The 15671-nt window shown below is 37.1% G+C and overlaps 1 pseudogene; it reads left to right on the forward strand.

The window, feature by feature from the left end:
- The first annotated feature begins 8317 nt into the window (after positions 1–8317).
- LOC108276654 (cytolytic toxin-alpha-like) lies at positions 8318–11592 on the forward strand (annotated as a pseudogene).
- The last annotated feature ends 4079 nt before the right edge of the window (positions 11593–15671 follow it).

Consider the following 15671-nt stretch of genomic DNA (forward strand, 5'->3'; position numbering starts at 1 on the left):
CTTCTTAGGTAAAAAAAAAAAGCAAAAAACAAAATGTTTTGACAGTGTTCTGCACATGAGGATCAAATGTCAGACTGGCATCAAAAATAACTCCAAGGTTCTTCAATTTACTTTTAAACTCCAAAACTAAGCCATCAATGGACGGAATTGGGATAGTTGCACAGGGTAAATTATATTAGAAAGTAAAATGAGATATTCTAGGTGTAGAATGCAATATTGAATTGCTTAACAATATTTATGTATAACATACCTAACATTTTAATCTATGTTGTATTGCAAATAAACTGTATTTTCCATGAACTGATGTGTTGCTGGTCTTTACTGCAAAGTTCTTGGGAATCTACACAATGAGAAATCTAACAGATCACTTCCAAAGAAATCTGGACAGATGACACAAGAACAGAAATGGTTTATCCAAAGTCACAATATTAAAACAGAATAACACCCAAGAGACTCTTTTCCTTTATACTGGGAAATTTCACAGGACACATGCTTACATGGAAATATGTAAAATAATTATTCCTTCTAGTTTCAGACATAAAAAACAGGTAAATGGCTGAACAAGGGTGATATAGTTTTATACTTATAGGGTTTATAGATATAATCATTTTCACTGATAGTTCAGATGCTCATGATTATCCTTGATATAGTTCGTGCTATTCTTTATTGTTTTTGCAGATTGTTATGGGCATGGTTACACAGCCTGTCAAGATTTATTGTTTTGTTTTTTGCTATATAAACTATATTGCCAAAAATTTGTGGACACCTGACAATCACACCCATATGTGGTTCTTCCCAAAACTGTTGCCACAAAGTTGTACGCATAGAATTGTATAGAATAGCTTTGTACACTGCAGCATTATAATTTCTTTTCACTGGAACTAAGGGGCCCAAACATGTTCCAGAATAACAATGCCCTGTGCACAAACCCTGTCCATAAAGACATGGGTTGCAAAGGTTGGAATGGAAGAACTCAAGTGCACGGAAAATCATGTGCAAACAGCACAAGACAGTACAATAACTACTAAAACAGGACAATAGTTACAGTACAGTGTAATGCTGGCCAGTACACAGCTTTAGTGTGTAAATGTCAGATATAACAGGTAGTGCAAAAGATTAACTGTATAATAAAAATGATGTGAATGCAAATATAACATACTATATTATTCAGCAGATAAACTTAAACCATATATGGACATAGCAGTTTTTGCGGTGGCAGCCAGGAAGAGATCATAATAGTGACAAGAAATTAAATATTGTAAATATCGTTATAAATACAGTAGCAGCAAAAAATGCAGGTAGTCAATACAGACATGTGCAAAAACTGCGAAGGGAGTGATGGTGTTTAGTTGAGTGTGTGTGTGTGTGTGTGTGTGTGTGTGTGTGTGTGTGTGTGTGTTGTCAGTCCAGTCTCTGAGTATTGAGGAGTCTGATGGCCTGGGGGAAGAAACTGTACACAGTCTGGCCGTTAGGTATCTTTTGCCAGACAGCATGAGGGTGAAGAGTTTGTGTGGGGACATCTGCAATGCTGGTGGTTTTGTGGATGCAGCGTGTGGTGTAAGTGTCTATCAGCTGTCTTCACTATCCACTACAGGGTCTTGCAATCCCAGAAGGTGAAATTTCCAAACCAGGCAGTAATGCAGCTGCTCTGGATGCTCTCGATAGTCCCTCTGTAGGATGTGGTGAGAATAGGGGGTGGGGGATGGTCTTTTCTCAGCCTTCACAGTAGAGTCTACTAGAGTCTACTTCAAAGTAGAGACACTGTTGGCTTTCTTTGTTATGGAGCTGGTGTTGAGGGACCAGGTGAGGTTCTCTGCCAGGTAAACACCAAGGAAGTTGGTGCTCTTGACAATCTCCACAGAGGAGCTGTTGATGTTCAGCGGAGAGCGGTCACTCCATGCTCCTAGGTTGTGAGCCTGTGTATTAATTTATAGCAACACAAAACAAAACAAAACAAAACACAAAAAAACATAATATTAATTATTATAATTATTAAAAAACAAAAAACAAGTATTACTAATAAATAAGCTCAAGATCAAGTTTAGCCTGACCTGGCTGGTTCCTTGAGTACCTTCATTATTATTATGAATGATTTAGTCTGCAGAACACAATATGCTGTAAAGGTGTGTGAAATGTACATGTGAACATGGCCACAGTGGATTTAAGGAGTTAAACTGGATTATTACTTTCCATTATTTTTTATAAAATATTATCATGATGCACTCAAAAAAAACATTTTTGTGTTGTATTGTAAAATTCTTGAAAATTTCATATTCACTAGAGTCATGATCCTTTTTTAACACCCAAAGTCTAAGTCAAATTTGTATCTCTCTAACTGTCTGTCTGCAGTTCCTTTTCATTCAATTCACAGCTCTGGAGCCTGAAGAGGAATACACTTAAAAAACTATTTAAAGTTATTATAGTTTTGGTCTATAGTGAAAGAACAGATGGCTTTATTCAGCTTTATTCAGTGGGTCTTAGAACAAAGCATTCTCCTTAAATCTCTGCTGGTCAACTGATTTTGGATTAGGAAAGTTAGCCACACCCACACCATTAAAGGTGGGCGCATCCTCTGACATGGAAGAGGAGATGGAGCAGAATTCAGCAGGAAAACTGTATTATATTTTCATTAAAAAAGCTGACAAAATATAATAATATGGGTATGATATGATAATGGTATAGAATTAGGTAGAAAGTGGAAAAAATGATAAGAATAAGAAGCTGTTGAATAAGAAGATGGTGAATAAGAAGCCAGCTTCCACCTCGTCACCTAGTTAGCTTTTTAAACTACTACTTAACTGGATGTAATGAAGACACTTGTATGATAAAGAAATTTGTGCAAAAACAATTCAGTAGCTACCCATTATTTTTGTCACATTTTTTAATGCAACTACAATACAGTTTCCCTGCTGCTGAGCACTCAACTCCATTCGTTCCACCATGTCAGAAGATGCTCCATCGTTAATGGGGTAGGAGTTGTAATGGTCAGTTAGTGTAACTGTAGCTAGGCTTTAAGACACTTCTCTTTTATGCTGTGTGTGACAACCTGCACTGCGTGTGGGTAAGGAAAAGTAACTGCGTCTTATTTCCTTATGTTTATTGTAACTCTTCAGAGTGTTTTCCTTTGTACTCTCCCTTACTCTCATTCATGTATGGACAGAGTGTACTGTTTGTGGACCATTTGTTAAGTGTGTGTATACCAATGCTGCTGCTTTCTGGCTCACTGTTTTCCCCAAGCTCGGCCATTTCACTCTTATTTTTCAGTCTCTGGGCAACCCTAAAACACTCAAGCGTTACAGCATGGCTAACCCACAGAGCACCTCCCATTCCAAAATCAGATGACCAAAAGAGATTTAAGGTGAACGCCTTATTCTAAGACCCACCCCCTTTAAAAAATGTGCAAAATGAGAGTATGAATCAGAAGTAATCTTTTTAAAAAATTTATTTAGATTTGTTTGCATTGCTTGCATTTGCAAAATATTTAACCATTTTGATCATTAATATTTTGCTTGTGGATTTTATTTATTTATTTTACTTTTGGTACAAGATTAACTCCATATTTTTAGTTACTTATGTTAAAAATAAATGCTGTATGCTACTAACATAATAAAATGTTCAAATGTTACTGTCCTAAATTATAGCTCTGGAGTTTAAAAAAATATTAGGGTGGTCAAATCTTAGGGCCACAAAAAATTCATATTGTCCATTTGGGGTCATTTGCCCAAAAGGTTTAGGACCCCTGCCCTAGCCCCTAAGCCTATAGGTAAAATACATTGGAAAAGTTTTCAATAGCTTACACGAAGTCCAAATAAAAGACATTTGGCTTTCAAATGTATTTGCATTTGTATCTGCTCAAAACCAGTTTTGAGTTTTCCATTGTTTCATTCAGGAACCATAGAGGACAGGTTGCATCCCACACAAGTGGAAAGTTACAAATGTAGTCACAATGTATAAAAGCAAAGGTGACAAATCACAATGTGGCAACATTAGAGTGATCTCCATCATGTCAATAGTAGGTAAAGTGCTAACCAAGATAAGACTGAAAAATGCATATAACATCCAAATCTGTTCATTTCCTTATAGATTTATCTATGAATACAGTGAATAGAAAACTTTAGTGAAACTATGACTGCCAACAAAGACCTTCAGGATCCTGTAGCAGTTCCATGAGGAAATGATGACTTTTGCCTGACATATGACCCACAAGGATATAGAGATACTTGTCACTGTATTATACAACATCTTTGTGTTACAGTGTGTTATCACATTTGATCAAAAACCTGCAGAGTGACTATGGCATTTACAGTGCATCCGGAAAGTATTCACAGTGCTTCACTTTTTCCACATTTTGTTATGTTACAGCCTTATTCCAAAATGTATTAAATTCGTTATTTTCCTCAAAATTATACAAACAATACCCCATAATGACAATATGAAAGAAGTTTGTTTGAAATCTTTGCAAATTTATTAAAAATAAAAAACAAAAAAAGCACATGTACATAAGTATTCACAGCCTTTGCCATGACACTCAAAATTGAGCTCAGGTGCATCCTGTTTGAACTGATCATCCTTGAGATGTTTCTACCACTTGATTGGAGTCCACCTGTGGTAAATTCAGTTGATTGGACATGATTTGGAAAGGCACACATCTGTCTATATAAGATCCCACAGTTAAGAATGCATGTCTGAGTACAAACCAAACCAAGAAGCTCAAGGAATTGTCTGTAGACTTCCGAGACAGGATTGTATCGAGGCACAGATCTGGGGAAGGGTACAGAAACATTTCTGCAGCACTGAAGGTCCCAATGAGCACAGTGGCCTCCATCATCCCTAAATGGAAGAAGTTTGGAACCACCAGGACTCTTCCTAGAGCTGGCTGCCCAGCCAAATTGAGCGATCAGGGGAGAAGGGCCTTAGTCAGGGAGGTCACCAAAAACCCGATGGTCACTCTGAGAGAGCTCCAGCGTGTCTCTGTGGAGAGAGGAGAACCGTCCAGAAAAACAACCATCTCGGCAGCACTCCACCCATCAGGCCTGTATGGTAGAGTGGCCAGACAGGAGCCACTCCTCAGTAAAAGGCACATGACAGCCCACCTGGAGTTTTCCAGAAGGCACCTGAAGGACTCTCAGACCATGATGAAACAAAGATTAAACTCTTTGGCTTGAATGGCAAGCGTCAGGTCTGGAGTAAACCAGGCACCACTCATCACCTGGCCTATACCATCCCTACAGCGAAGCATGGTGGTGGAAGCATCATGCTGTGGGGATGTTTTTCAGCAGCAGGAACTGGGAGACTAGTCAGGATCGAGGGAAAGATGAATGCAGCAATGTACAGAGATATCCTTGATGAAAACCTGCTCCAGAGTGATCTGGACCTCAGACTGGGGCAAAGGTTCATCTTCCAACAAGACAATGACCCTAAGCACACAGCCAAGATAACAAAGGAGTGGAGTAGCTACAGGACAACTCTGTGAATGTCCTTGAGTGGCCCAGCCAGAGCCCAGACTTGAAGCCCATTGAACATCTCTGGAGAGATCTGAGAATGGCTGTGCACCAACACTCCCCATCCAACCTGATGGAGCTTGAGAGGTCCTGCAAAGAAGAATGGGAGAAACTACCCAAAAATAGGTGTGCCAAGCTTGTAGCATCATACTCAAAAAGACTTGAGGCTGTAATTGGTGCCAAAGGTGCTTCAACAAAGTATTGAGCAAAGGCTGTGAATACTTATGTACATGTGCTTTTTTGTTTTTTATTTTTAATAAATTTGCAAAGATTTCAAACAAACGTCTTTCACATTGTCATTATGGGGTATTGTTTGTAGAATTTTGAGGAAAATAATGAATTTAATCCATTTTGGAATAAGGATATAACATAACAAAATGTGGAAAAAGTGAAGCGCTGTGAATACTTTCCGGATGCACTGATTGTTGACTTCAAACCAGATAGCAACTTCTTTAACATTAAAAAATTACAGACAACAACTAAACTACATACTTGTCACCAGAGGTGGCACTCCTTGGCAAGACCGTGCTACGTCTACTGCTAATAAAGGAGGAAACCAGAGTACCCAGCGGAAACCCCCACAGCACAGGGAGAACATGCAAACTCCGCACACACAGAGCCACAGGAATCAAACCCCAACCCTGGCGGTGTGAGGCAAACATGCTAACCACTAAGCCACCATGCACCCAAAAACAGAATACAATGATTTGCAAATCGCATAAACCCATATGTTATTCACAATAGTACATAGTGTCACAATGGAAGCTGAGACAGAAGCAAGTGCAGGTTAGGTAGTTTAATACAAGAAGTACAAGTCCAAAGGATCAGGCAGAAATCAATAAACAAAGACAGGCAGAAGTCAGGCAATCAGACAAACAGTCCAAACAAGGCAAGGCATGGACGAGGTCGAAAACAAGAACAAAGTCAAAACCAGAATTTTCCATTTATTCACACACACACACACACACACACACACACACACACACACACACACACACACACACACACACACACTTTTCAGCTTATTTATCAGAATGTTGGGAGGACCTGTGTGTGTGTAAATAAATGGAGAAAAATGTTCTAGGTATTTCAGAGTTGCTATAACACAAACATGTGGGTGATTTGGAATTACTGAACGATAGTGTAAAATAAATGTAACAAGATTTGCTTACAAAAGTTTCTTATTTTGTATTTTTATTTTATTTATTTTATTTGTATTAAGACAGTAATAAACTATTGTCCTCTGAGGCTCTCTGGCAAGACTGCTCATTTACTTAAAATCATCGATGGTTGCTAATTTTTAAAAAAATTATTATTATAAATGATATTATTATAAAGTACATCAAACAAGTGCTTTCCCATGAGAACACCTATACACTTATAACTGATGTTTAAAAATAGGGCAATATGAAATCACAGGACAGTGGGTGAGAGTGCCTATATGTTATTATAATATATATATATATATATATATATATATATATATATATATATATTATAATTAACTTTTTAAAATGCCCAGTGAATTATCAGAGGGTATGTACTTGAACATAGTGAAATAATGATGAATTTGACTGATAGAGATAAATTCCTTCACTTTACATAGCCCTTTTATAGACACTCAAAATGCTTTACATGGAAGGGAGAGGTATCTACTCAAACCACCAACAGTGTGTAGCATCCCCCTGGACGATGCAAGGGCAGCCATAGTGTGCCTGAACGCCCACCATACACCAGCTGTTAGTGGGGAGGAGAGTGATGTAGCCAATTCGGGGATGGATTATTAGGGAGCCATGATAGATAAGGGCCAATGGGGGAATTTCACCAATACACCAGGATTATACTCCTACTCTTTTATGAGAAGTGTCCTGGGATTTTTAATGACCACAGAGAGTCTCATCCAAAAGACCTAGGTGTTTTTACAGTATAGTGTCCCCTTCAATTTACTGGGGCATTAGGATCCACACAGACTACAGGGTGAGCACCACCTGCTGGCTTCACTACTACCACTAATACCACTTCCAGCAGCAACCTTAGTTTTCCCCAGTAGGTCTCCCATCCAGGTACTGGCCAGGGTTGACCCTGCTTAGCCTCAGTGGGAAACCAGGCAAAAGCTGCAGGGTGATATGGGTCTGGCATATGTGGAATTATGGCTAATATACTATTCAATTCAATTAAATCTTATTCATACAGCACCTTTAACAGTAGGTATAAATAGTGACAAGGCAGCTTTATATTAGATTCACAGTATATTCATATGTAGATCCTAATAAACAAGCCAGAGGCCACAGAGCCAAGGGAAAACTCCCTGAGATAAAATGAAGAAGCAACCAACCATATATTAAAAGACTGTAATAAAATGTGGAGTTCCTCTAGGCTCTGTGTTGAGACTGCTCATTTACTTACATATTTTGTTTTCAAATATCCCTAATCAAGTGCTTTCTCAAGAGAACTTCTATACACTTATAACCCATATCAAATACTTTTCTATGTAAAGACAATCTGTTTTAATACTATCTTGGTAAATGTACAGTAAATTATTATATAAACAACTGAAGCACTGAGTTGTAATAAATTTTTTATAAAATCCAATTAAGCTTAACTTACTATGAGTGTCATATCCATGGCTAGATATTAAAAAAAAAACTAAAATAATTCAGTGGTTTGTATGAGATAGCTAATAGTTCTTAAAAGTTCATGCAATGTACAAAATGCTTAACCATGTTGCAACTAATCAACATCCTTTAGTCAGGAAGCAAGTGTTAAAATGAGGAATTGGATCTCAGGATTTCAGCAAAGCATGATAGCATGTTAGCATGAATCTGCTTGAAAAACACAGTCTGTCTATTGGAACTAATACTCTGGTGATTCAACTTGGGAAGGACATGGAAGCTGTGAATCCTGAGGTGCAAAATCAGTGAACATGTGTCCTCCATCATTATCAGCATGTTAACCGCAGCCACCTTGTACCCAATTATATTCTGGACTGTAAGCCTCCCAGTGTATGGGAAGTAACCCCATTTCCTCCCGAAGTCCAGAATGGTTCTCACTGCATAAGCAATGGAGGAAACAATGCTTATTTTGCTTGAGAATTGACATCTGCAGATTGCAAACTGTGGCATACACAAGCTCAAAATTCCTCATTAGACTCAAATTAATCTATCACCTCGGGCCACTTCCAATGGTTTGGGTTTAATGGAAACAGTCTGGGGATGATACTCACTAACAGAAGTTGTAGGATTTGCAGTCTTAAAGTGGGTGGATCAGAATCAGGCTTAAAATAGGTTATTTGCTGTAATTGGTAGTGATTTTTTTTTTAACTGAGTTAAAAAAGTTATCAAGACTATAAATGTCTGACAAACCACAGATAAAATATAAGGAAGCTGGTTAAGATGGTGAGACTGGAAAAATAATTTAAATTATTTCTCTGTGAGAAAAAACAGACTTGGTGAGATAACTCTACTACTCTAGTAGTAATAGTACTCTACTACTATCACTGCTTCTAATATTATTAATTTTAGTGTGTTTTATATTATTAATGTTATAGTTATTATTATGCTGCTACAGACATTGTTTCTCTGACACAGTCATAGACTCTCTCTCTGCACTTTAGTACTGGTTTTAAATAGAAACAATGTGAATGATCTTATGCCATGAAACTTTTAGTAGTTGTATTCTTAACAGTTATGGACCCAAAGATCATTGAGATACCTGCCACTTTGTATGACTGCCACAGTAACACCTTCATTGCTGGTAAATGTCCTGTAGTCTCTAACATACGATTATACAAGTGTTATTTTACTGTTAAATAAATGTTATCTCAATGGCCACATAGTAATTTACCTGTTCCAAATGTTCCATTTCAACATTACTAAAGCATTTATTAAAAATAAGCCACCCAAATAATTGATAAAAGCAAGGTTGCCTTCAATCCTGTCAAGTATTAATAAGATACATAACTGTAAATCATATTACTAAGTGATTAACAACATGAGCTTTAAATTATTGCTTTATATTTGTTTGCTTACCTGCATTTATTACATTTAGCATATGATTTGATTTTGAATAATTTGATTTCAAAGTGATTTATAAATGAGAGGATACAATCCAAGCAATTGAAGGTTTATGATCTTGCCCCTGGGGCCGAACAGTTGTTTTGTGGCAGCCCTGGTCCTGCAGTATTCTTATTTGCCCACATATATTCAAGGTGCTGAGCATCATAGTAACATTTATTCTTCAGCATGTTACAATGCTGCTGAAGCTAGTTATGAAACAAACTTTGTGGTGAACACAGTACATTCATTGTGGAACAAGTATTGTGCCAGAAGTGGCGTATAATATGAATAATTTGCTAACTTAGTTTAGTGTATGCTTTAATTCTCCACTCTTTTGCATGAGAACTTCTTTTACAATTATACTTCCAGTTTAAACAAAGGCTTAAAAGTGAGAACATGAAAAGAAAAAGAATCATGCATGACAGTGTATAGAGAAAGAAGTCAGAACCCAGTCACTTTCAAAAACAATTTTGATCTGACAATTCATTTTAAAACATAGCTAATAGTTTGACTGTTGCAGTTTGTGATAGACGTATCATTTCCAATCTTTTGTTCATTTCAGGTATTACGTTATGGGATAAAGAATCACTACATAATTGTGTGGATTCATGTCGATAGCCCAAGGCACATCTGAATGTTGCCAAACTCCTAGATGTGAATGCCTCACTTAAAGCTAGCATCCTGGGTGATTTGGTGGATGTTGATGGCTAAGCCTGGGACACGATAACAAATCCTCAGCACATCAAAGCTGGGTTTCTCTGCAGTACAGCCAGACAGCAAAATGACAATGAACCAGTTGCGCAACATCACTTACCCAAAAGTGTTTGAGGATGGAACTGCCACCCATGTTGTTACAGCTGTAACTGTATGGAGCTCAGGCTTTCATGGTGTTCGATCTAACAGCCAATGAGAATGAGGGAAATGAAGAAATCGAGGGAAACCTAAATGTAATGGTCACTAAGATTCCTTCACTTTCCGTCGAGGTAGGTGGAGCTCTAAGCATGAATGATAAAGAAAAAAATTGTCTGACAATATCAAATGTACATTTTATGGTGACTATGAGCTTGAGCTAAACCCCACTACATACATGGAGGCTCTGCAGGTGTACAAGACACTTCTGTCTTTGCTCAGGGAGAGGGAAGAAAATGATGCTGTTCCAATGAAGGTTTGGCTTTATCCACTGGCACTATTAGATAATAAAGCAGCTATACTTGAGCGGGAGATTCATAAGCTATTGATTTCAAAAATAGAAGTATTGGAAGAACTGGGTAATGCAGAGAATCTATGCAATGACCTAATTACAAATACAAACGTAAATGATTTCCAGGAGGTCAGACTGAGGCTGAAGACATTTCAGGACATGCTAGTAGACTACAATGCAGTGTTTCTAAAAGCCATGCGTAAGCTCATTCTTGCTGTTTGGTGTGGAAAGGAGAAGGAGCAGGCACGGGCAGCCATCTTAACTATCCATCAGATGTACCCCTTTAGAGCTGAGAAGCTGACTCAGTGGTTAGAATATAATCAGGGTGAACAAAAGTTGCTGACTCTCTACACCCAGCAAGTGAGTGGTGCCCCAGTTGTAAAATACTCAGCCCTGTTTGGCAACGTTCTCATTTATCCCAATGTTGATACTGTGGTGTGCTTTTGCTTCACCTCTCTAAAGAATGAAGACCCATATTTGTCAACTCTGACTAAATTTCTGAAAGTAGATGATTTTAAAAACTTGTCAGCCATTCCTGAGTCAGTTGACCAAGATTTCCATGTTTGGTTTCAAAATCATGAAGTAGTTGAGAAGATAAAAGATAAGCATTCTCTTTTCAGAAGTTTAGGCTAATAAAGTTGAGATGCGAATCAGGTTTATCATTGTCCCACTCTCAGACCCCTCCAATCCTGGAACCTCTATCTGCCTATATAGAAACGGGAGAATGGTGGATAGCATACTTCAAACTGTGTCCAAACCACCTGCACCCAAGTTGGAGATCCAGTACAAAAATTTAATCATGAAGCTCCAGAAGTCCCCAACTGGATCACAGTAAGATTCAGAGTGGAATATAGGATAATACAAGCCACTTATTCAGATGCTGATGAGGAACACTGGGAAGCCATAGAGACTTCAGATGCTCACCAAAACTTTACACTAACTGGGTTTGAGTTTACAAGTCAATACTGGAGCCGGTACAGAGCAATTAGTGAAGTAGGAGTGAGTGAAGTCAGCGATTTTGCCCTCTATTCCAACCCCCAATCCCCCAAGGAAAATTCTAATTGAATTTGGCCCAGATTTGGGCCAGTTAACTTTCTTCCTTTCTTTTCATGCATTTATGATTTTAGACCACTCATTTTCATGTCTTAGCAAGTGAAAATATCTTGAATGTAGTCAAATTTACCTTGTATTTTTTTATAAGATCACTATTATTAAATATTATATTTTTAAGTCTACATCTAGCCATTTTTTCAAGCTTTAAAATGTTCTTATTTTATTCGCAGAAAATTTTGCTTCTTTCTAGGAAAAAAAGTCCTTATATTTAGCAAGAAATAGATTCACTAATCTTATATTTGGTTCATTGTAATCTTATAATAGGAAATACTAGGCAAATTTGACTATCTTCAAGATATGTTCAATTGCTAAGATGTTTTTTTTCTTCAATGTAGAAAAATGTAAGAAAATCATGCTTTGGTGCATGTAAAAACCTACCGAATCTAGGTAAGTTTTAATTATAGATACTGAATTCTCTTCTGCATGGTGCAAGTAAGCTGATATGAAGGATTTTCTATTTGGCACATTTGACTAATTGTGGGTATAGATAAAACATACAAGTGAATAATATAATATAAAAAATATGTGTGGAACATATAAGAATGAGTTTTAAAAATGTTGATAAATCGCATAATTTTGTTCTCTAAAGAATTGGAGTACTATATCCCTTGGTCATGAGATAATGACCCATATGTTGGACAACTTGGACAACTCATGGTTTAATCCTTCAACCATCCAGTCAGAGGTTAAAAATCTAGTGAATAATCCTGTAAGTAGCAACATGCATTGTGCAACATGTATTAATTATAAAGTAATCAATTATTATTGTTATTATTGTTATTGGAGCAGGTGGATGGAGATCTTCATTATAAGTGTCCCTGTGCGGTTTTAAAGAACAAAAATTTATAACAAATACAACATAATGGGTACAAATTAGATTAGCTTATTTATTGCTGTGTTTGAATATACAGTATGTAAATTATAAGGAAATTTGTCTAAGATATGTTAAATAAATATCAATTTTATATCAGCTAAAAGGGCAAAATAATTCTTAGTAATGACCTACAGCAGGGGTTTTTGTTAAACTGTAATAAAAATGTTAATTCCCATTAGTGGTACAATTTGTTAATAAATGTAAAAAAGGACATAAAATAAAAGCATATTTGGTGAAACCATTGTTCTCAGATCATTTCTGGCCTTCATACTAGGGCTGTCAACCTCGGGCTTTCATATGATACAATTTGACCAACTTTGTTCATAATCTGAGATAGGCCTGCTTTTAATTCTTGAAAGATGATGATGTAGAGAAAGTCTATTTAATTTATTTTAGTATTTTATTTTATTTTATTTTCCATTACAGCCAAAGCATCTTGCTGCCCTACTTATTTATCAGTTTTAAAATATTAATTATTATTTATACAATAAGATGTCTGTACTTTTTTTTATAATAAACAATTTATAATCCAATACAAACAATAATAATCAATAATGATCTATTTATGACTTTTGCCTCCATTCATTTAAATCATTGCATTTTCATTGCACAGGTAGATGTTAGCCTGCTATGGCATTGCTGTGTGTCGCACCACCTCTGTTGCCCATATGATTACCGCTCTTCCTTGCCACCATGCCTAAGACAATCAAAACCATACAGGCCTTCCCAGTGACTAGGGCTGTATCAAGCCCCATAAGCACTGTTAATGCATGCTCGGTGCCACTGGTTCCATATGGTTTCCTCCTGTTGCACCTATTACCACACAGGCACACCTGCCTAACACAACCAGAGCCATACAGACCTTCCCAGTGCCTAAGGCTGTAATAAGCCCCACTGGCACCGTTAATGCATGCTCAGTGCCACTGGTTCCATATATAGGTCAGCTGCAGGGTCATCAGTCGGGTACCACCGCCCAACAAAGTTTTGTTCATTTAACCCCGGAACGTGTCCTGGCGGGGGAGCAGCCTGCATCTATACCTTGGGCTACTACCCCAACACTTCTCCTTTCTCTTCACCCAGAGCCAAAAGTTGCTTCTCTTGGCCGCTTTAGCCAGGTCTTTCAGGGCCTTCTGCTGGTTTGCTCCAGTTACTCCCATATCCCTCAAAGCCACGGCATCTGACATTATCAATAATAATGGATTATGATCAAATTATGACTTTTGTCTCCATTCATTTAAATGATTACATTTTAAATTGATGAACTGATGACTAAATTGTTAGATCACTACACACCAACTTTCTGAACTCGGGGGCTGATGCTGATAAGGTCATTTAAAGCCTTAGGCCAAGGCCAGCCAAAATGACTTTGACTCTTGCTTTTATCTAGTTTTAAGTATGGATTTAGAACCATTTTCTGAAATTATTGTACACATAGTGAAAGAGGATTGTTCTCCACAAAAATATCAATAATGTTTCATGATTATGTTGATTACTATGGTGAATCAAAAGGCTTTCAATATATATTTGAAAATTAGGAGATTAATATTCACAAGATTATTTAATCTAATATTGAGGCATTTTAGGTTTAACAGTTTTAGGTTGTCAATGGCTATCTGCCCTGAGTAAGGTCCAGTCTTTAAATACTGCATACCTTAATGCAAATGCCTAATCCAGAGATCTGAGTTCATCTGGTCTAACAGATGTGTACAACTTGGTGGCATCAGTATAGCATCATAAGTTATAAAGTCATATGTACAAAAAAGTAATGGTCCTAGGACAGATCTTTGTGGCACCCCTTAATTTAGTTGTCAAAAAATTGTCTGTTTACACCTACATAATTATAACAAACTGTTAGTTAAGTAAGAGATAAACGAGCTTCTCCACAAATCTGAGTGAATATTAGCTATATGGTGTCAAATCTGTTACTAAGATTCTGTAGCAAGATGATACATCTACAATCAGATTTCTACTTGTACAATCAGATTTGTTATTTGTAATATGGAAAACTATGTTTCTGTAGTATGCCAGGGTCTTCTCATATGTTCTATTTTTTTAGTCTTTTGGAATTCATGACTTCCTAACTGTGGTGCTTTGCTTATTCATCACAGAAAATTCCCTATTCAGGTGCAATCCCTGGTGGGGTGACACAAGGAATGGCTTTGTACTTCAAAGGGGTTGTGCTTTAAGATGAAGGCAAGTAAGTGTTCCTGGTATTTACAAAATTAATCCATCGAATCTTTATATGGGCTTGTTAGATAACATATTTTTATCCTTTATATTTTCTAACATATATTTTACTTTTCTTTGCAGAACTTAATTTAATCTTATGACTTCGCAAAAAGCTTATGATGGCATTGCTTTTCAGTTATCACTTATGCCCAGTTATAGTAAATGGTCGGCACTTATATAGAGCTTTTATAACCTTAGTGGTTCTACAAAGCACTTTAAACTGTGTCTCATTCACCCATACACACATACACCAATGGTAGCAGAGCTGCCATGCAAGGCACTAGCTTGCCATCGGGAGCAACTTGGGGTTCATTGTCTTGCCCAAGGACACTTCAGGAATTGAACCACCAACCCTACAATTAGTGGACAACCTTTTCTACCACATGAGTCTCAGCCACCCACAGTAATGACTGTTACACTTTTACGAATGGAAAGTGGGCAGATAGGCAACATTACTTGGGGTGTTCTTTATTCAAAGGTTCAACCTTTGTTAAATTTATTGTCGTCAAAAAGAAGTCTATGAGGTATGCAGATTAAATGAACAAATAGACAATTTAAAATAAACAATATAAGTAATATCCTGACAATTGTTTTCTTTTCAGGTATATTTGAATGGCTGGAGATTTTGCATGTTCAAACACCAAATGCCAGTGGGGAGAGTGACTGAACTTTACCTTTGTGGAGATGTCATTATAAGT

This window comes from Ictalurus punctatus, chromosome 16, assembly GCF_001660625.3.
Source record: "Ictalurus punctatus breed USDA103 chromosome 16, Coco_2.0, whole genome shotgun sequence".
Lineage (NCBI taxonomy): Eukaryota > Metazoa > Chordata > Actinopteri > Siluriformes > Ictaluridae > Ictalurus > Ictalurus punctatus.